Below are 12,756 nucleotides of genomic sequence, written 5' to 3' on the forward strand. Positions count from 1 at the left end.
CCAAGCCAGAAACCTAAAGTCATCCTCAACCTCTGCCTTTTCTCCTTACTCTGTATTCAGTTAACCAGTTCTATCTATTTTACCCAAATTATGTGCTTTCCATCCTGCTGTTACTGCCTTCGCTCTATCCATCCTGTCTTTTGCCCAGCCTCAACTCTTTCCAATCCAGCATACACACCTTGACAACATTTACTCTCCTAATATGCAAATCTGTTCCTCTCACCTCCCTGATATGGGATATGTTTTCATTTTCTCTGCAATAAAGTCCAAACTCGTTAGCATGCCACAATCTGAACGGAACTTACATTGTTTTACTTTAGCACACAATTTCCACCCTAATTGCCAAAATCTGAAGGCAGAGAGGTAAAGAGAGATTAAGGCAAAATTACTCATAATTCCACCACCTGGAGGTGATTAGTGTTAACATACTGTGTATATAGCCTTTCAATCTTTTTTACATACATAGATACAAATGGTTTTTATTTTGTATGAAAAGTCTGTATATTGTTAATAACTTTATTTTTAATATATGCATGTATGGAGGCACTTAATTGCTTGACTAGCCACCAGTTGTTGAATTTTTGGTCCAGTTTTTCTTTTTGATCTCCTATCTCTCACTGCCTCCATATACCCTGGCCGTAGTATCATCAAACAGCTCATTGTTTTAATAGCATTATTTTCTCCATGCTTTTTGCTCCTTAGTAAAGCCTTTTTACGCTCTGGCCTGCATGGCTCTTACTGGGTCTCCTTCATCTCTCTTTGGAAAGCTCCCATTTATCTTAAAAGGCTGGGTTTAAATGTGCTGTCCTCCGTAAAGCTTCTCGATTGCCCCAGGCTGGGTTAATCCTCTCTCTGTGCTCCTGTAATGCTGTGTACTCACCTCTGCTCCAGCATTTAGCACACTATTTTGGGCTGTTTGCTTTACACAAGACTGTCTCACCCACAGAGCTTGGGGAGGGCAGGGACTTGTTCCCCCTCCCCCCACCCCCCATCTTAGGCAAAACGTCTAGTACATTCTGGGAACCCAGTAAAGTTTATTGTACTAATGAATGAATGATTATAGTTCCCTCTGAAGAAATTGGAGAGTTAATTATTTTCATACGGAAAGAGTGCATCGTGGTAGTGTTTGGGAGGGAATAAAGAGTCTACCAGCTGTGACTGAATTGAACAGATGTGCCTATTCAGAGAATGAGAATACACCAAATGGTATTTTATGATAACTTTACCTGTGTGGTTGTAACTTCTGTATTTGCATCCTTCTTATTTCCTTCTCTTGGCTGTCTGTGCTTGAATGGGGGGAGAAAAAGCAATGTTTTCTTTTTTTTTTCTGCAGAGCAGTACAAAGTTATTAAAATTATAAGAAAGAAAAAGTGTTGCTCCACCCCTCTTTTGAGGTGGTGTTCGAGTTTGCTAATGCTGCCAGAATGCAAAACACCATAAATGGATTGGCTTTTATAAAGGGGGTTTATTTGATTACACAGTTACAGTCTTAAGGCCATACAGTGTCCAAGGTAATGCATCAACAATCAGGTACCTTCACTAGAGGATGGCCAATGGCGTCCGGAAAACCTTAGTTAGCTGGAAAGGCACGTGGCTGGCGTCTGCTCCAAAGTTCTGGTTTCAAAGTGGCCTTCTCCCAGGACGTTCCTCTCTACTCTGCAGTTCCTCAAAAATGTCACTCTTAGTTGCTCTTGGGGTGTTTGTCCTCTTAGCTTCTCTGGAGCAAGAGTCTGCTTTCAACGGCCATCTTCAAACTGTCTCTCATCTGCAGCAACTCTCTCGGCTTCTGTGCATTCTTCAAAGTGTCCCTCTTGGCTGTAGCAAGCTCGCTCTTTCTCTCTGATCTTATATACTGCACCAGTAATTTAATTCAGACCCACCCAATGGGCGGACCAACACCTTCTTGGAAGTTATCCAATCAAAGTCATCACCCACAGTTGGGTGGGGCACATCTCCATGGAAACACTCAAAGAATTACAATCTAATTAACACTGATAGGTCTGCCCACACAAGATTACATCAAAGATAATGGCGTTTGGGGGGACATAATACATTCAAACCGGCACAGGTGGTTACTATTGGTCTTTAATGATACAACTTAAATATAACTATTAAGTGCTCTAACTGGAGAAAGTTATGAAATTGTCTCTTACCAGTGAAATGGATGCAATAATATTCCTCCTAGTTCATGTTCTCTTTATATCCTGAGAATAAGTTTTATGCTTCTTTCTATGACAGGTCATGTTTTGTAAACAGTTATAAGTAAGTATCATCCATATATAGTATTGAGGAGCCTTTTGTAAGATTTTTTAACCAGAGCAGATAAGGGCTATATTAGTATTGAATAATATTGCATGTGTTATTGATGTTGGATAATGTGGTAGCTTTTACAGTGTTTACTCTGTTGGGTATTTTGCATTTAAAATGTACATTTACATACAAGAGGTGTAAAATACTGCTAGCAATAATTGCTAACACTTGAGTTTAACAGTAAGTTTAAGGTATGCTTTCTTTGGAAAGCTTATCTAAGACCTGGTTTGAGACTGTGGGATCTGATGCAAAGATCACAGGCTTTGGAAACTGGAAGACTAGGTCCATGCCCTTCCCCTGCTTTTCTACTTTTAAACTTGCCCAAGTAGCCTAACTTCTCAGATCAATAATTAAGTTTATTATTTTGGGAATGATAACAGTTGCCTCTCAGGTCATTAGGAAGATTACATAAGATAATGTGTATGGAGTGGCTGGCACAATGCACAGCAGAAAGTAGATGTCCAATTTATGAAAGCTGTAATGATTTTGGAGGAAATGATTAGAACCAGTGTCATGATTGCAAAGAGACATCACTCATGTTTTCCTTGTTTTGGAGGGAAATTGTTTTCCACTTATTTTTTTCTTCATGTACCATGCTGTATTTTGAATTTGTTGTTATTAAAAATTATGTTACAGCAATGTCAAATTTAAAAAGAAGAAATTCTTAATTCCATCATACCAGGTACACAGTGATTTTTATTTTGGGATGTTACCATCCATGCCTTACCCATTTTCTGGCTTGCCTGGTGCTGTAACTGAAAAGAGCAGTCCTACCAAGATTGCCCTCTAGGGATGGTTTATGTTAATATGGGATGGAGGCCATTTGTGATGAGATTATTTCAGTGGGCTGAGCCAAAGGTTGGAGATGCTTGCCTGGAGATGCAAGTACCCAGACACCAAAATGGGGAGGGTCAAGGGATGGAGAGAAGGCAGCCGGTTCAAAATGAGTAGCCTGGGGTGGGGAGGAGAGGTTATTAGAGTAGGGAGGCCACACAGGTGGAGAAGTGAAGGCTGTGGGTTAATTTGGGACCGGTCTAGGGGAAGTTGCAATGCTGCTTTGATATATGGAGACTTGAAGGGATAGTTTCTTTTAGGCTATTTTTATAGTAGCAAACATAAAAACATGCTATTTTATGTTCTACTTAAAAATATATGGCTGCAGACTTCTGGGGAAGCTGGTAGAGTAGGAAGCTCCAGGACTCAGTCCTTCCATCAAAACAACTATTAAACAGGCAGGAACTGTCTGAAGCAACTCTTTTGAAATTCCAGAGGCCAGTTGAACACTGTAACAGCATCCAAGGAAGAGCAGGAGAGAGAGGCTGATAAATTACGATAAAGAACTGTAAATTGCTCTCTCTATGTGGCGGCTGCTGGCACCCATCACCCACTCTCATAGCACTCCTCCACAGGGTCCAGTCCCTGGCTAGCAGCTAGTGATGGAAAGGGACATAAAAATCCTCTTCCCCAGAAACAAGGGTGAGCACAGCTGACCACAAATCATGGCTTTTGATTAGCGAATTTGTACCGTTGGGTCCCAGCTCTGAAGGTAGCTGTTGTTTCGACTGACCCTTACAAAGGTGGAGGCACCCATACTTTCAACCCCACTCTGGACACAGGTGATGGCAGCTATTGTTTCAGCTCTTCTGGGGCGGGGCCATAGGTGGTGGAGATTTAAAGATGCAAGGCCTCCCCCTGCGGAGGACAGTTAGTTAAAGGGCTTCATTTGCTGGGCAGGCCAGAAAAGTTCAGCTTTGCGGAGCTGTCAGAGAAGCTTTGGGCAGCCTTCATGACCCCCTCCACAGGGCACTTTGGAGCCAGTCTGCATCCCCTTCTTGGGTCTCTGGCTCTGTTTTGTCTGGGAAAGATCAAACTGGTAAAAGCAGCATGAGACAAAGCAATGTAAAAAACTACAAAGGCCTGCCAGCTTCAGATACCAGGGAGAGGGAGTTTTGTCCCCTGGGAAACAGAGGGGACAACCAAATCCCTGTAAACAGGGGACCTCCAGAACAACTAACAAGCAAAAGCCCAGGGCAAGACAGAGGCCCAGTAAGACAAAGAAAACCCTGTACAGTGCATTTGCCTTGAGCGGACCTTCCTGATAGAAGGGCTGAAACTCAAGAAAATCTCCGTCTTATCAGCAGCTTGTTACGAAACCAGGAAACAGACATTCCAGGGAGTAAATCCCAGAGTTAACATTTGAAAACATTAAAACACACAGTGTGCCACAAAAGAGTATAAGACAAACAAAGAAACAGGAAATGATGGCCCATCCAAAGGGAGAGGATGAAAATACAGAAACACCAATGAAGAAAACAAGAATGTGGACATAGTGAACAAAGCCTTTAAAAAAATGCTTAAGGAGATGAGGGAAAGTACAGAGAAAGAACTACATGATATTAGGAAAACAGTGAATGAGCAATATAAGAGTCTAAGTAAAGAGATGGAAATTTTACAAAGGAACCAAACAGAACTACTGGAGTTGAAGGTCACTATAACTGAAATGAAAAATGCCCAGGGGGGTTTTAAGAGCAGACTGGAGCTGGCAGAAGAAAGAATCAGTGCACTTGAAGACAAGACACTTGAAATGAGTCAGGCTAAAGAGCAGAAAGAAAAATATTAAAAGCAAAAATAGCCTTATACAGCTATGGGACACCATCAAGCACACCAATATATGTGTTATGGGAGTCCCAGAAGGAGAAGAAAGAGATAAAAAGGGAGAAGGAATATTTAAAGAAACAGGACTGTCTGGTATGGGAGAATGGCAAGTCCTAGCTGTGAGTGCCAGGCCAGGTTGCAAGACCAGGGCCCAGCTGATAGTACCAGGCCAGCCCCCAGATGTCAGGGTTGGTTCTCTCTTTCTTATGAGCTTGGGTGCTCTTCTGGAGTCCTCCCAATGGTTGCCAAAGCAACAAGGAATTTTCTTAGAGAGGCAGGTGCTGGTGGGAACCTGATTGCAGTATCAAACCTGAATGACTCTGATAAGTTATAACTTCTAAGTCTAGTCACTAAAGAGAAGAGATTCTACTGCTGGCAGATACCCAAGTACAAGTTTTTATTCCTTGCTTTCAAGATGTACTCATAGAAGACCAATTTTTGACTCCAGTGATCATGGAATTGGATTTTGTGACTTATGAGGGAAAGTTTGAAAACCATGCAAGTGGGACCATTCAGATGGCCCTGCGGAAGGTCAAACTGAATGTTGGAGGGAAAGGACTTGTGGAGAGTCAGTCTTCCTTTGGAAACTTGAGGAAGCAGGAGGTGGACTTGCAGCAGCTCATCAGAGACCCTGTCAATAGAACAATAAATCTGAAAAATCCTGTGCTACAGATGGTGCTGGAGAGGAGGAATGAGGTCCTGTGCATCTTGACACAAAAGATGGTGATAATGCAGAAGTGCGTGATATCTGAGCACGTTCAGATTGAGGAGAAGTGTGGTGACGTGGGGATCTAGACCGAGACTGTGCAGGTGTCAGTGATGGAGGATGGGAAGGTCATCAAGGACACCAATGTGATGCTGGGGATCCTGGCTACTACCACCACTGCCTACGGAATTCTCAAGTTATATGTGAAGTTGGATGGCCAGTTTGAATTCTGCCTCCTACAAGTGAAGTGTGGTGGGTTGAGCATGAGAGGTGAAGGGTTTCTATCTACTTGGACCTCATGGCGTTTAGAGAGTTTGCCTTTGTGGACTTGCCAGATGCTGGATATGGGATGTCTTCCCAAGATGGTCAGTTAAGTGTTTTAAAACAAGGGACTCTGCTTTTGGAGAAGAATTTCCATCCCTTTGTTGAGTTGCTGGAGCAGCAATAGAGCTTTGAACAACATCCTCCAGACAGCCCTATTTGATGATGAATTGATTGTGGTCCTGGAAAGAGTGTTTGATGATGTGGTCAGCAGCCTAGCAGCTCCAGTGGCAGTACAGGAGGAGCTGGAGCCTCTGCAGCAGCAGGACCTCACAGCCTTCCTGCACCTTGTGGGGTATATGTGCAGGGTGGAGTCCGGGCTGGAGGATGTGGTCAGCATGTAGTATGTGCATTTTGTTTAACCTTGTTATGCTTTGGAGAACATAGTAATTCTACTTTTACCACAATGTGCTGTTTTTCCATATATTCTGGGTACTAAATTTATACAGTACTATGTAGAATATTGCAAATAAAAATAGTGACAGAAAACTTCCCAAACTTAGCAAAAGGTGTTAATACGTATATCTGAGAAGCTCGGAGAATGCCAAACAGGATAAGCATGAAGAAAAATACATGCTGTTATATGTTGATTATGCTATCAAATGCAAAAGACAAGAAGAGAGTTCTGAAAGCTGGGAGAGAAAAGCAACATGTTAAATACTAGAGAATCCCAATAAGATTGAGTACTGATTTCTCATGAACAACCATGGAGGAAAGAAGACAGTTAAAGTGCTGACAGAAAACAACTGCCAACCAAGAATTTTATATCCAGCAAGATTCTCTTTCAAAAATGATGGAGAGATTAAGACATTGCCAGATAAAGAAAAGCTGAGGGAGTACATCAGCACTATATCTGCCCTACAAGCAATGCTAAAAGGAGTTCATCAGATTGAAGTGAAAGGAGAGGAAACAATAATTCAAAGTAGCATAAAGAAATAAATACCTGTAGTTGAGATAACCATTTGAGTAATGATAAATGCCAGTATTGTATCCTATTTTATGGTATGTAACTCCACTTCTTACTTCCTACAGGTGCTAAAATGCAAATGCACCAAAAGTAATTATAAATCTGGTTTTTGGACATACAGTGTACAAAGATAAAAGTGGTAACAAGTAAGAAAAATGGTGGGGGACAGTAGGAAATTTATATTTGTATGCTATTGAAGGTAAGTTGATATCAAACCAAATATAATTGTTATATGTTTAGGATGTTAGATTTTAACCCTATGGTAACCACAAGGAAAACAGATAAAAAAAATCCGGATAGAAATGGGAGAGCACTCAACAAAGTATAACACACACACATCCCAAATATAAAAGCAGGCTTTAATGGAAGTGAGGGACAAAAAAGGATAAATAGCAAAATGGCAAAATGTTTTATCAGTAGTGACTTTAAGCATAAATGGATTAAACTCTTAGATCAAAAGACAGAGATTGGCAGAATGGATAAAAAAGCATGATACCCAAATATATGTTGCCTGCTAGAGACTCATTTTAAAGTCAAAGATAAAAGCGGGTTGATAGTGAAAGGATGGAAAAACATATACCATGCAAGCAGTAACCAAAAGAGAACTGGGTGACTATATTAATGTCAGATAAAGTAGACTTTAAGTCAAAAACAGGTATGAGAAACAAAGATGGTTATTACATACTGACAAAGGGAACAATTAAAAAGGAAGATATAGCAGTTATATATGTACCTAACAGCAGAACTCCAAAATATATGAAGCATATACTGAGAGATATGAAGGGAGAAATTGATTGTTCTACATTAATAATAGGAGACTTTAACACACCACTCTCAATAATGGATAAGAAATCTAGTTAGAAGATCAGTAAGGAGGTACAGGGCTTGAATGACTACATTAAACCTACAAGACCTAACAGACATGTATAGAAAACTGCACCCAACAGAAACAGGAGACCCTTTCTTCTCAAGTCCCTGTGGATCATTCTCCAGGATAGACTATACTTTGAGTCACAAAACAACTCTCCATAAATTAAAAAATGTTGAAATCATACAACATATATTCTCTGCCCACAATGAGATGAAGCTAGAAATCAATAACAGAATGAGAAAGGGAAAATTCACAAATATGTGGAAATTAAATAACATACTCTTAAACAACCAATTGGTTAAACTGAAAATCAGAAGCAAAATTAGGAAACATCTTGAGGCAAATGAAAATGAAAGTACAACGTACCAAAACTTAAGGAGTGCAGTGAAGGCAGTGATGAGAAATTTATAGCTGTAAATACTTACATTAGAAAATAAGAAAGACTGTCAGAGACCTAATGTCTAAACTGAGAGAACTAGAAAAAGAAGAGCAAACTGAACCCAAAGCAAGCAGAAGGAAGGACATATCAAAGATTAGAGCAGAGATAAAGAAAATAGGAAACAAAAAATAATAGAGAATCAACAAAATCAGAAGTTGGTTCTTTGAAAAGCTCAAGAAAATAGACAAACCTGTAGCTAAACTGACAGAGAAGAAGAGGAGGATACAAATAATGAAAATCAGAAATGCAAAGGGGAACATTACTACCAACCCTGCTGAAATAAAAAGGACCATAAGTGGATACTAGGAACAACTGTATACCAGTAAATTAGAGAACCTAAATGAAATGGAAAAATTCTTAGAAACACACAAATTGTCTTCATTGACTTGAGAAGAAATAGAAGATATCAAAACCAACTACTAATAGAGAAATTGAATCAGTAATCAAAAACCTCCTAGTAAAGAAAAGCCCAGGACCAGATGGTTTCACAGGGGAATTCTACCAAACATTCCAAGAAGACTTAATTCCAATTCTGCTCAAATTCCTTCAAAAAATTGAAAAGGAGAGAACATTCCTTAACTCATTGGATGAGGGGAACATCACGCTCATACCAAAGCTGGATAAAGATACCACAAGAAAAGAAAACTACAGCCAATATCTCTTATGTATATAGATGCAAGAAAATACTAGCAAACTGAATGCAACAGCATATTAAAAGAATTATACACCATAATCAAATGGGATTTATCTCTGTTATGCAATGTTGTTTCAACATAAAAAAATCAATTAATGTAATACACTACACTAACAGAATGAAGGAAAAAATATATGATCATCTCAATCGATGCAGAAAAGGCATTTGACAAAATACACTACCGTTTCTTGATTAAACACTTAGAACACTAGGAATAGAAGGAAACTTTCTCAACATGATAAAGGGCATATATGAAAAGTCCGTAGCTAACATCCTACTTAATGATGAAAGACTGAAAACTTTCCCTTCGAGATCAGGAACAAGACAAGGTGCCCACTGTCACCACTTTTGTAGATCATTGTACTGGAAGTTTTTGCCGGGGCAGTTAGACAGATGATATGATACTATACACAAAATTCCTGAAAAATCCACAGCAGAGCTCTTAGAGATTTGTGGTGGGGTACAATTTCAATACACAATGATATCAATACACAGTAATCAGTAGTTTTTCTATACACAAGTAATGAACAATCAGAAGAAGAAATCAAGAAAAAAATTCCACTCAAAATAGCAACTAAAAGAATCAGGTGTCTAGGAATAAATCTAATCAAGGATGTAAGGACTTATACACAGAAAACTACACAACATTGCTAAAAGAAATTAAGGAAGACCTGAATAAATGGAAGGATATTCTGTGTTCATGGATTTGAAGACTAAAGATCATTAAGATGTTAATATTACTCAAAGGAATTTATAGATTCAATGCAATCCCAATAAAAATTCCAACAACTTTCTTTGCAGAAATGGAAAAGCCAGTCATCAAATTTATATGGAAGGGTAAGAGGTCCTGAATAGCTAAAGCCATCTTGAAAAAGAAGAATGAATTTAGAGGGCTCTCACTTCCATATCTTAAAACTTTCCACAAATCCACAGTAATCAAGAGAGCATGGTACTGGGAGAAGGTCAGACATGTAGACCAATGGACTAGAACTGAGAGCTTAGAAATAGAACCTCACACTTTGGGCCAACCGATTTTTGAAAAGGTGGCAAAGACTAATCAATTTGGAAAGAATGGTCTCTTCAAGAAATGGTATTGGGAAAACTGGATCTCCACTTGAAAAAAAATGGAGGATCCCAACCTCATACCATAAACAAAATCAATTCAGAATCATCGAAGACCTAAATATAAGAGCTAGAACTATCAAACCCCTAGAAGAAAACATAGGGAAGCATCTTTAGGACCTTGTATTAGGCAATGATTTCTTAGACTTCACACCCAAAGCACAAGTAACAAAAGAAAAAAGTAGATAAACGGAACCTCATCAAAATAAAAAAAAACCTTTTGTTCCTCAAAGGACTTTATTGTGAAAGTAAAAAGACAATGTGTACAATAGGAGAAAATACTTGGAAACCACATATCTGATAAAGGATGAATATCCAGTATATATAAAGAAAGCTTTCAACTTAACAAAAAAGACAAACAACTCAGTTAAAAACTGGGCAAAAAATCTTGAGCAGACATCTCTCCAAAAAAGTTATACAAATGGCCAGAGAGTACATGAAAAGATGCTCAACATCATTAGCCATCAGAGAAATGCAGATCAAAACCACAATGAGATACCATTTCACACCATTAGAATAACTGCTATTAAAAAATGGGAAATAACAAGTGTTTGAGAGGATGTGGAAAAGTAGGAACACTCATTCATTGCTAGTAGTAATGTAAAATGGTGCAGCTACTGTGGAAAACAGGTTATTGGTTCCTCAGAAAGCTCAGTATAGAATTACCATATGACCCACCAATCCCACCTCTAGAATTGAAAGCAAAAAAATTGAAAACAGAAGCTCAAATAGATATTTCCACACTGATGTTCACAGCAGCATTATTCACAATTGTCAAAAGATGGACGTATCCCAAGTGTTCATCAACTGATGAATGGATAAATAAAATGTGACATATACATACAATGGAATTTTATTCAGCCATAGAGAGGAATGAAGTCCTGATAACATGCGGCATGGTCGAACCTTGAGTACATCATGTTAAATCAAATAAGCCCAGACATAAAAGGAGAAAAATTGTGTGATCTCACTGATTTGAAACAACGACAGTAATAAGCTCATAGAGTCAAAATCTAGAATATAGGTTACCAGGGGATGGGGTGGGAATAGGGAATGGAAAGTTAAGGCTTAAAATGTACAGGGTTTCTATTTGGAATGATGGAAATATTTTGATGATGGATTGTGATGATGGTAACACAACATTGTGAACACAATAGCACGGAAATATATATTGGAATGTGATTAAAAAGGGAAATGTTAGATTGTACATATGGTAACAGAATTTTAAAAAATCCATGGAGCTACACTACACAAACAGTAAATCCTCAGGTAAACCATGGACTTAATTAATAGTACAGTTATAAAAATGTGCTGTCATCAGTTTCAACAAATGTTCCACACCACTGGAAGGTGGTGGTGGTGGGTTGTTATATGGGCATCCTGTTTTATGCATGATTGTTTTGTAAACCTGTAACTTCTCTAATAAAGAAAAATATATTTGTTGCTATATCATAAACACGTTTACTTATTTCTACAAAGTCTTCAGAATGATAGTTTTTCTCCCCCCCAAATTAGTATTTAAGTATTTAACTGCTTACAGACACAGACAAATGTAGAGAAAAAGGAAAATAGTCCTATCACCCTAATACAACTACTGTTATTTTGGTTAATTTCTTGTTAATGCATATAGGACTTCACTTCTGGATTTATTGACAAAGATAGAATATAGTGTAATCATAATCCTGATACAATTTTGTGGCATGCTTTTTTTCCAGTTAACATTATAGCATAAGCATTTTTCAGTTTGTTGCCATTTATTTGCTTTGAGAGGCTGTAATCACCTTTCAGAGATTTTGGCTTAAAGAATTTGGGCAAGCTGGTCCTAGCTATTTGAAACTAAGTAAAATGGAGAGTATCTGGAATATTGGTGAGGTCTTGTTTGGTTTCTAGTCACAGGAATTCACATTAACTGGCTTAAGCAAAAATAGAAGTTATTGAAAGGATACTGGAGTTTCACATGGATTTTAAGGGAAGAGATAGATCTGGGATAGACTGATAACAGGACATGAAGTGTTGTGGGAAAAACTGAAAACCCTCTTGCTATCTCTCTCATCGCTGTCTTTTTTTCCTGTCACATGTTCTCCATTCTTCTCTCTTAACTGCATACTGGCTTTCTCTGTTTCCTTGTCCGAATGGTCAAAAATAGCCATTGCCAGCAGTTCCGGTGATTACACGTCTTCTATTCAAGAGAGCAGACAGATGGAGCAAGAATCTCTTATTTCTAAATACAGATTCCTGAGGAAAGGGACTCTGGTCCAATTTGTGTCACCTGCACTCTCTTGATCCAGTTAACTTGGTGATTTGTGTCAGGTCGAGTTAGGCTTTCGTGGCTGCCAGAGACTCCCTTCTGTAACACTGTTGGTTGTGGGTAAGAGGTAATTTCCAAAGAGACAGAGTGGTTGGCTAGGCAGTCAACTGTGGTAGTTTGGAGCTGTTATGTACCCCAGAAGAGGCCATGTTCTTTCCATCCCTGTGGGGGCAGACCTAGTAGGTGGGACCTTTTGGTTTAGGTTGTTTCAGTTGAGATGTGAGCCACCTGATTTCAAAGTGGGTCTTAATACTGTACTGGAGCCCTTTATCAGAGGATAAAAGGCAGAAACGCCAAGAGAGCTTGGAGAGAGAAACTCCCCAGAGATGCTAAGAGAGGGCCACAAACGCTCAGAGAGAAAGC

General features: G+C 39.0%; 1 pseudogene; it reads left to right on the plus strand.

The window, feature by feature from the left end:
* Positions 1–5,203: 5,203 nt before the first annotated feature.
* On the plus strand, positions 5,204–6,336 carry LOC119532629 (annotated as a pseudogene).
* The last annotated feature ends 6,420 nt before the right edge of the window (positions 6,337–12,756 follow it).

The sequence above is a fragment of the Choloepus didactylus genome, chromosome 4, assembly GCF_015220235.1.
Source record: "Choloepus didactylus isolate mChoDid1 chromosome 4, mChoDid1.pri, whole genome shotgun sequence".
NCBI lineage: Eukaryota > Metazoa > Chordata > Mammalia > Pilosa > Megalonychidae > Choloepus > Choloepus didactylus.